We start from the raw sequence: 8,486 nt of genomic DNA, 5'->3' as shown, positions 1-8,486 counted from the left end.
GATTTTAGTTGTTCATTCATGGAGGCTGAATTGCACCATCAAAGAGGTTGATTTCAATTTACTTCAGGAAGTTGAATCTAGGGCTGATCTATAATTCGGGCCTCAATTGGAATATCAATTTTCTGTGCAGTATTAATGATAATGAAACAACAATCAGGGTTATCACTGATTCAAATGTAAGTTGTCCTGCTCAAAAGGGGTAGCTTGGGAATCTCAATCAGACTAGGACTTCTAAACTGTCCACGAGCTTCAAATGCACGCAGAAACAACTTAGTGAATCCAACTTGATACATCCCTATTCGCAGAACAATATTTTTTGAATTCATCGCAATCCTCCTTCTTCATGGCTCGAAGAGATGGAGCTGGAGTTGGAGTTATTTGTGCAGTGAAGCTTTCCCAAAAAAACTAGTGTGTTGTTGTTCCTCAGCTTCCCAAACAGAGAAGTATATTGTGGTTGGTGTATGGATAATTTCGTGATATGGTGAAGATTGAGGTGATCGACGTGAGTTGTGGTTGTCTTTGTGTCTCCCACAGGATGGTGATCGAACCATGGCCCGTACACCAAGGCAAGAACCAGATGTTGTTTTCCTTGCTTGTTTTCGCTTTGCCTTCTCAACTGTGATGATACATCCTTCTACTTAGATCTGCTCAAGTACTTGAAACAACGATTGACATTCTAGAAAGTATCGATGGTCACAAATCCAATCCAAAGCCTCTTGATCCACAAGATCTTTGATCGACCACAATACAACAATCAACTCCGTTGCCTTCTTGGGAAAATAGTTCTTCGGAAAAGAGTTCTTCGAGATTAGCCTCAACAACACGAGAGGAGAGTCCAGTGACATATAAGTTATTCCCAGGGTTACTCACATCACCCCTTGAATCAATATACCTCCTCACAGGACTATGAGACCGATACACAGGTCAAATCTGAGATGTCAACCTAGAACGAGAATGAGATCGTAAATACATGCTATTCGGTGAAGGAGAACGTGAATACCTTTGTCTAGGAGTGTCCACCATTGCCAGTCATTTGCTAAGATTTTCCACTTTCGAATCCCAACAGATGTGTGTTAGGTTGTGTATTTTCTTCCAACCCTATGCAACTTTTCTTTCTTTTTCAACAAATATCGTTTAATATAGTACTTTTATTTTGAGAAAGATGTTGGAAATAATGCTTAATTAGTTATGTAAATTGCTATTTTGTGTCATCTGAAAAATTAATGCAGCAAATTGTTAGGGTGGTCAGTGCTGGAAATTAGCTGTAATGCCAGTAGATTTATTTCATATTTGATTGATAAAAATTTTCGTAATAATTTTACTATTTAAGAATGCAGTTAATGGTTCAATTAATATATGAGATTTGCAGCAGTTTTTAGCTCACACAGTAACTGTGTTTTATTTGTTTTATTTTTTTTTATCTGTATTTTTCTTCATAGTATTGTTGGCTTATCAGTTAGTTGGAAATAAGTCATTTCATATTCTACAAGTGGTATCAAAGTAGGTAAAATTATTTTGTGTTAAAGTTGTATTGTTGGAATTTCACCAAAGTTAATCATGTCAAATTCTAACCAGGTGCTAGTTCTAGAATTTGATGGGAACGATTATAATTATTGGTGCATTAAGATGCTAACCTTTTTGATTGGAAAAGATTTGTGGGAGATTGTTGAATCAGGATATGAACAGACAGCTGATTGGAATGCCCTTATAGCCAATGAAAGAAAAAAAAGAAAGGAAGCAAGGAAGAATAATGCTCAAGCTTTGTTTCACATTCAGATAACTCTTGATAAGAGCTTATTTCCAAGAATATTAGGAGAAAAAACTGCCAAAGCTGCCTAGGAGACTCTACAAGAAGCTTACCAAGGTAGTGATCAAGTTAAGGTGGTCAAGCTTCAGACATTGAAGCGAGAGTTCGAGAATTTGAAGATGCAAGAAGCTGAAAGTGTTAGTGACTATTGTGTGAGAGTCAAAGATGTGGTCAATAAAATGGTTACACTTGGAGAAACTTTAAGTAATGAAGCTTTAATTAAAAAAGTATTGAGATCTTTAACACATAGATGGAATCATGTTGCAATAATCATGGAAGAAAGTAACGATTTGACAAAACTACAATTTGATGAATTGGTTGGATCTTTGATGTCTCATGAAGAAAGATTGAAGGAAACTTTTGAAGGTGTAGAGAAAGCTTTTTCCTCAAAATTACAAATTACAAAGAATGAAGATGCAAGTAGCAGTGATACCAAAAGCAATCAAGGTCAAGGTAAATGAGAAAGCCAAAAATTTTCAAGAGGTAGAGGAAGAGGTGGCTCAAGTGGAAGAGGTAGTTTCAAACGAAGAGGTAGAGGTAGATTTGATAAGAGAAATGTTCAATGTTACTATTGTAACAGGTATGGACACTTTGAAAGAGAATGCAGATTGAAAGAAGGTAAAAATGCTAATTATGCTCAAGAAAGTGGTGAGTATCCTTCAGATCACTTATTTTTATCTTATGCCAAAGGTGAAAATGCTAGTAAAGAAGTTTGGTACCTAGATTCTGGATGCTCTAACAATATGACAGGGAATGAGAAGTTGTTTTCAGCAAAGGATGGAAGTTTCAAATCCAAGATCCAGCTTGGTGATGATAAATCATTAGAGATTGCTGCCAAAGGAGCTATGGAGGTCCAAATAAAAGAAGTTCTAAAGAGTATTCATGACATTTATTATACTCCACAATTGAAGCATAATTTGTTGAGTGTTGGGCAGCCATGTGAGAAAAATTATAAAGTAGTCTTTGAAAATAAGACATGTACTATCTATGATAAACAAGGGAGATAGGGTGATCACTGTTGTGCCTATGACAAGAAATAGGATGTTTCCCTTGAGGTTTGATGAACATAATAACAATCTTGCAAATATGGCTTATGAGGACTCAAGCGGTTATGGCATCTCAGGTATGGGCATTTAAATTTTCACAGTTTGAAGTTTCTAACCTCACATGCATTAGTTTCTGATTTGCCCAAGGTAGAAGAGCATAAGGAGGTTTGTGAAGGATGTGTTAAAGGAAAGCATGCAAGGGAAAGGTTTCCAAAGGGAACTGCATGGAGGGCTCATCACCCACTTCAGCTTGTTCATTCAGACATATGTGGTCCTATGCAGACTAAGAGTTTGGGTAAGTCATCATATTTCATCACTTTTATTGATCATTACACACGAAATTGTTGGGTATATTTTTTGAAGGCCAAAAGTGAAGCCTTGGAAACATTCAAGAAGTTCAAAGCCCTTGTAGAAAATGAGAGAGGGTGCAAGATCAAATGTTTGTGGACTGACCGTGGAGGAGAATTCTTCTCAAAATCTTTCCATAGTTATTGTAATATGAATGGCATCAGGAGGCAGAATACTACAGCATACACCCCAACAGAATGGCATAGCTAAAAGAAAAAATCGTACTATGGTTGAAATGGCAAGATGCATGCTACAAACTAAGGGATTGAGCAAATCTTATTGGGGAGATGCAGTTGCTACATCAATATACATTCTCAACTGTAGCCCAACCAGTGCACTCGAAAAGATGACTCCTTATGAAGCTTGGTATGGAAAAAGGCCTAATGTTAATCATTTCAAAGTTTTTGGTTGTTTGGCTTATGTACATGTACCTGATCAAAATAGAAAAAAGTTAGATGCAAAGAGTGAGTTATGTATTTTTATTGGGTATAGTGTGACAAGCAAGGCTTATAAATTGTATAATCCTCTAAATAACAAGCTTATTGTCTCAAAAGATGTAATTTTTGATGAAGGGGGAGTTTATGGTCATCAAAAGGGCCATGTTGAGAAGACAAAATCTGTTTTGAATGATGATATAATTTTTGATAATGATCATGAGCAGCCAACTAATGTTTCTACAACTAGTGGCTTAACTCCACCAAGCAACCCTTCATCAATTTCTTCAACATCAAGTTTAAGTCCAACTTCTTCTCCAAGTTCTACAAGGAAGGTAAGAAGATTGAGTGATATTTATCAGAGTGCAAATCAAGCACATGAAGAAAGCCCAATAGGTGAGATAGTCAATTTTTCTTTATTAGCCAAGGCCGAATTTGAACCATCATGTTTTGAAGATGCATGTACTAATGAGGTTTGGATGCAAGCCATCTAAGAAGAGATGGATTCCATACAAAGGAATGACACTTGGAAGTTGACAAAGCTTCCACATGACAAGAAAAATATTGGCACCAAATGGGTCTATAAGACTAAATATAACAATGATGGGAGTGTTGAAAGACACAAAGCAAGATTAGTTGCTAAAGGATTCACACAGAAGTATGGAATTGATTATGAAGAGACATTTGCACCAATAGCAAGACAGGAGACCATTAGAATGTTGATTTCATTAGCTGCTCAGAAAAAGTGAAGCATACATCATATGGACGTGAAACGTGACTTCTTGAATGGGTACTTAGAAGAGGAAGTATATGTGGAGCAACCACAAGGCTTTGAAGTGGAAGGAAAGGAGAATAATATCTACAAGTTGAAGAAGGCTTTGTATGGTCTCAAGCAAGCACCAAGAGCGTGGTATGCAAGGATTGATGGATACTTTTAGGAAAATGGCTTCCAGAGAAGTAAGAGTGATCCTACCCCTTACTACAAACAAGAAGGTATTGATATTCTAATCATAAGTTTGTATGTTGATGATCTATTGTATATGGGTAGTAGTTCTAAGATGAATGATAAATTCAAAGTTGTTATGATGAATGAATTTGAAATGAAAGATCTAGGCATCATGAAATATTTTCTAGGAATGGAGGTTTATCAAAGTAAGGATGAGATTTTCATTTGTCAGACAAAGTATGCACAGGATATGCTAAATAAATTTGATATGATTGATTGTAATCCATCCCCTAATCCAAGTGCTCATGGAGAGGTGTTATGTAGAGATGATGGTGCTGATTTAGTTGATGAGAAAACTTACAGAAGTATTGTGGGGAGCTTGATATTTCTAACCCACACAAGGCCTGATATTACATATTCAATTTCACTTGTTTCAAGGTATATGACAAATCCATCTTAAATACATATGAAGGCAGCCAAGAGGATTTTAAGGTATGTGAAAGACACTCTAAATTTTGGTATTCATTACTACTCTTATGAAAAGTTCAATCTTATTGGATTTAGTGATTCAGATTGGGGAGGTAGTCTTGATGACCATAAGTCCACATCTAGAAATTGTTTCTCTTTTGGTTCTCGTTTGATTACATGGAGCTCAAAAAAGCAAAGCATTATTGCCCTCTCATCCACAGAAGCGAAGTATGTTGCAGTTACCTCGGCAGGTACACAAGCTCTTTGGCTCAGAAAATTTTTGGAAGAAATTGGAGAAAAACAAATTCAGCCTACAATAATTTATTGTGATAATGTAAATGCCATCAAGTTAGCAAAGAATCCAGTTCATCACAGCAGGACATAGCATTTTGACCTAAAATATCACTTCATTAGAGATTTGGTGCAGAATAAGGATATTGAATTGAAGCATATAAATACTCAGCATCAACTAGCAGATATCTTCACCAAAGCAGTTGCAAAAAATCAGTTTTTGGCACTACGAGATAAGATAGTAAATTCTCATTAATCATTAAGGGGGAGTGTTGGGAATAATGCTTAATTAGTTATGTAAATTGCTATTTTGTGTTCTTTGCAAAGTTAAGGCAGCAAATTGTTAGGGTGGTCAGTGCTAGAAATTAGCTGTAGTAGTGTTGGAAATTAGCTGTAATGCGAGTAGATTTATTTCAGATTTGATTGATAAACATTTTAGTAATAATTTTACTATTTAAGAATGTAGTTAATGGTTAAATTAATATATGAGATTTGCAGCAGTTTTTAGCTCACACAGTAACTGTGTTTTATTTGTTTTATATGTATTTTTCTTCATAGTATTGTTGGATCAGTTGGCTGGAAATAAGTCATTTCATATTCTACAAAAGAGAGGGCTTTCGTTTTGAGAAAGATAGGGTGAATGAGAATTGGCCTCGTTATAGGGTGGATTTAGGCCATACTTGTAGCAATTGTTAAGGTTATAGCTTGAGAAGTGCCCATTTACTTCATATTTTCAGCAAGGGCATTTGATCATGTAGACAATTTTTTAGAATTGGGTCTAAGATGTTAGGTTAGGTAGAATTTTACTGCAATGCTATATTTGTTTGGAGCTACTTTGAACTGATTCACGTCAAAATTTGCTTATTCTTAGGACATTTAGAGTGGTCATGAACCATATTCCAATAATGTTCTGTAATGTCATTCTCTACATAATGTTGGATGGGGTTATTGCAACTATTAAATTGACCAGATTCCATGGATTTTAGCCATTCATGTTCAGATCTGTAAAATGTTATTGCCCATTCAACAAATCGCTTAGGCCAATACATGGAGGAGGTCTCCAAGAGTTATTTTGCTCCACGTACATTGACAAAATCCCAAGGCCAGTAACTTTAGGTCCACGCAACGTATTTATTATTCAATGCTCTCCCTCCTACATATAATTGGGCAAGAAAATTCCTTCTTCATTATTCATGCAATTTCTCTTCAAGGTATGCTTAAAGTGACACCTAATGCACATTTTTTGAAATAAGATTTTGAAAATATACTTTTTTACTTTTCATAAAAGTAATAAAATGTCTTATATCCCTTGATGACATGTAAAAATTATTTTTGGAGTCATATTGTAATGGAGTGATAAGGTGTAGTATTTTGTGTGAAATGAGTCCAAAGTTTAGGGAATTTTTTATTTTTTTTCATGAGTGAAGTTTGAGTCCATGTCAAGTATCAAGGTCATAAAGCATTGCTTACAAGTCTTGAAATGTAAGAATTTTAGTTTTGGTATATCAAATTTTGGTATTTTGAGTTGTATCGGGTGCATTCTCAGTTTAACCCGACACCCAAGCCTTGAATCATTAACTCAAAATTGATAGGGGTCAATTAAGGCATGTGATTCAATCAATGTCATTTTTAAAGTGAGTAAGTAAAGTCATTAAATCATTGTAAAACATTTATTGGGTGCATTTTCAGTGGTATCTGACACCCTCATCCTATTGAAGAAAAAATCAAGCGAGCATGAAAGCAAGTGAGTGTGATAATGAGGTGAGTGAGTACAAGTGAGCATGTTAAAGACCAAAATGGGTAAAGGAGGAAAATGTCTTCAAAGTGCGGAGCTAGAAATTAAAGAATTGAAAGTAATGATGAACTACACATGAAAATCAAAGTACTTGTATGGAAGTTAAAGCCAAATCAAGACATAATTAATCAAATGACTACCACATTAGAAGCAACAAAAGATCTTCAAAATGAACTAGATATGAAAGAATAACTCATTAATGCACTCCATGATATGTCGACTATATAGTGAATATCTCTATGACAGATTTATTTCACTGTGCAATTGCATCTATAAAATTATTGCAAAAACCATTGCGGTCCGCCTGAAACCGATTCTTTCCAATTGCATCTCATCTGAACAATTTGGTTTTTTAGACGGCCGTCAAATTCATGAAGCTATAGGGGTGGCACAGGAAACTATCCACAGTATCAGACAATCAAACAAGAAGGGAGCTGTGTTAAAAATTGATCTGTCCAAAGCTTACGACAGAATTAGCTAGATTTATCTCAGGATGCTACTGACTCACCTGGGCTTCAAGGTGGAGTTTATAAGCTGGATCATGGGGTGCATTTCAAGGGCAAGCTTTGCAGTTTTAATAAATGGGGCTGCTTCTCAATTTTTCAAAGGTCAAAGGGGGCTGAGGCAATGATGTCCCCTTTCTCCCTTGCTCTTCCTCCTAGCCGCAGAAGGACTCAGTAGACTGATATCAAATGCCAAAAGAACAGGTTTGATAAAAGGTTTGGAAGTTGCTGTAAATTTGTTCATTACTCATCTCTTATTTGTAGATGATATTTTATTATTTACAAATGGGAGTCTAAATGAAATCAAAGAACTTAAAAGTATACTTGAACGGTTCTTGAAAGCTACAGGGCTACAAATAAACTCAAGGAAGTCCCAGCTAATATTGGAAGGATTCAACAGACAGGAGGAGCTCCTGATTTCATCTTATCTGCCTTTTGAGTCCTGTAATATGGAAAGTCCATTCAAATACCTTGGTTTTTGGCTGAAGCCATCCTCATACAAAAAGCAGGACTGGAACTGGCTGGTGGCCAAAATTGAGCAAAAAATTTCCCATTGGAGTTTCAAGTGGTTATCTCGGGCAAGCAGATTGACTCTAGTGAACTCTGTTTTACAGGCCATGCCTGTGTTCTGGGCAGCCCTGACATGGATCCCAAAAGGTATTCTCCATAAGATTAAACAACTATGCAGCAGATTCCTTTGCTCAGGGTCAAAGGAGGATACGGTTCTTCCTTGGGTGGCATGGGACAAAATTGCAAGGCCAAAAGACTGGGGTGGATGGGGCATAAAAAACCTCTATGACTTCAGTACCTCTTTGGCAGCAAAATCTGGATGGCGAATAATCAATTCC

At 36.2% G+C, this 8,486-nt stretch overlaps 1 pseudogene; it reads right to left on the bottom strand.

Annotated features, from left to right (window-relative positions):
• Nucleotides 1-374: 374 nt before the first annotated feature.
• LOC149165801 (serine/arginine-rich splicing factor SR45a-like) lies at nucleotides 375-1,023 on the bottom strand (annotated as a pseudogene).
• Nucleotides 1,024-8,486: the final 7,463 nt, after the last annotated feature.

The sequence above is a fragment of the Pinus tabuliformis genome, chromosome 5_1 (genome assembly GCF_031772625.1).
Source record: "Pinus tabuliformis cultivar Carrire ecotype Pingquan chromosome 5_1, CPIR1, whole genome shotgun sequence".
NCBI lineage: Eukaryota > Viridiplantae > Streptophyta > Pinopsida > Pinales > Pinaceae > Pinus > Pinus tabuliformis.
This window is presented reverse-complemented; position numbering and strand designations above follow the sequence as displayed.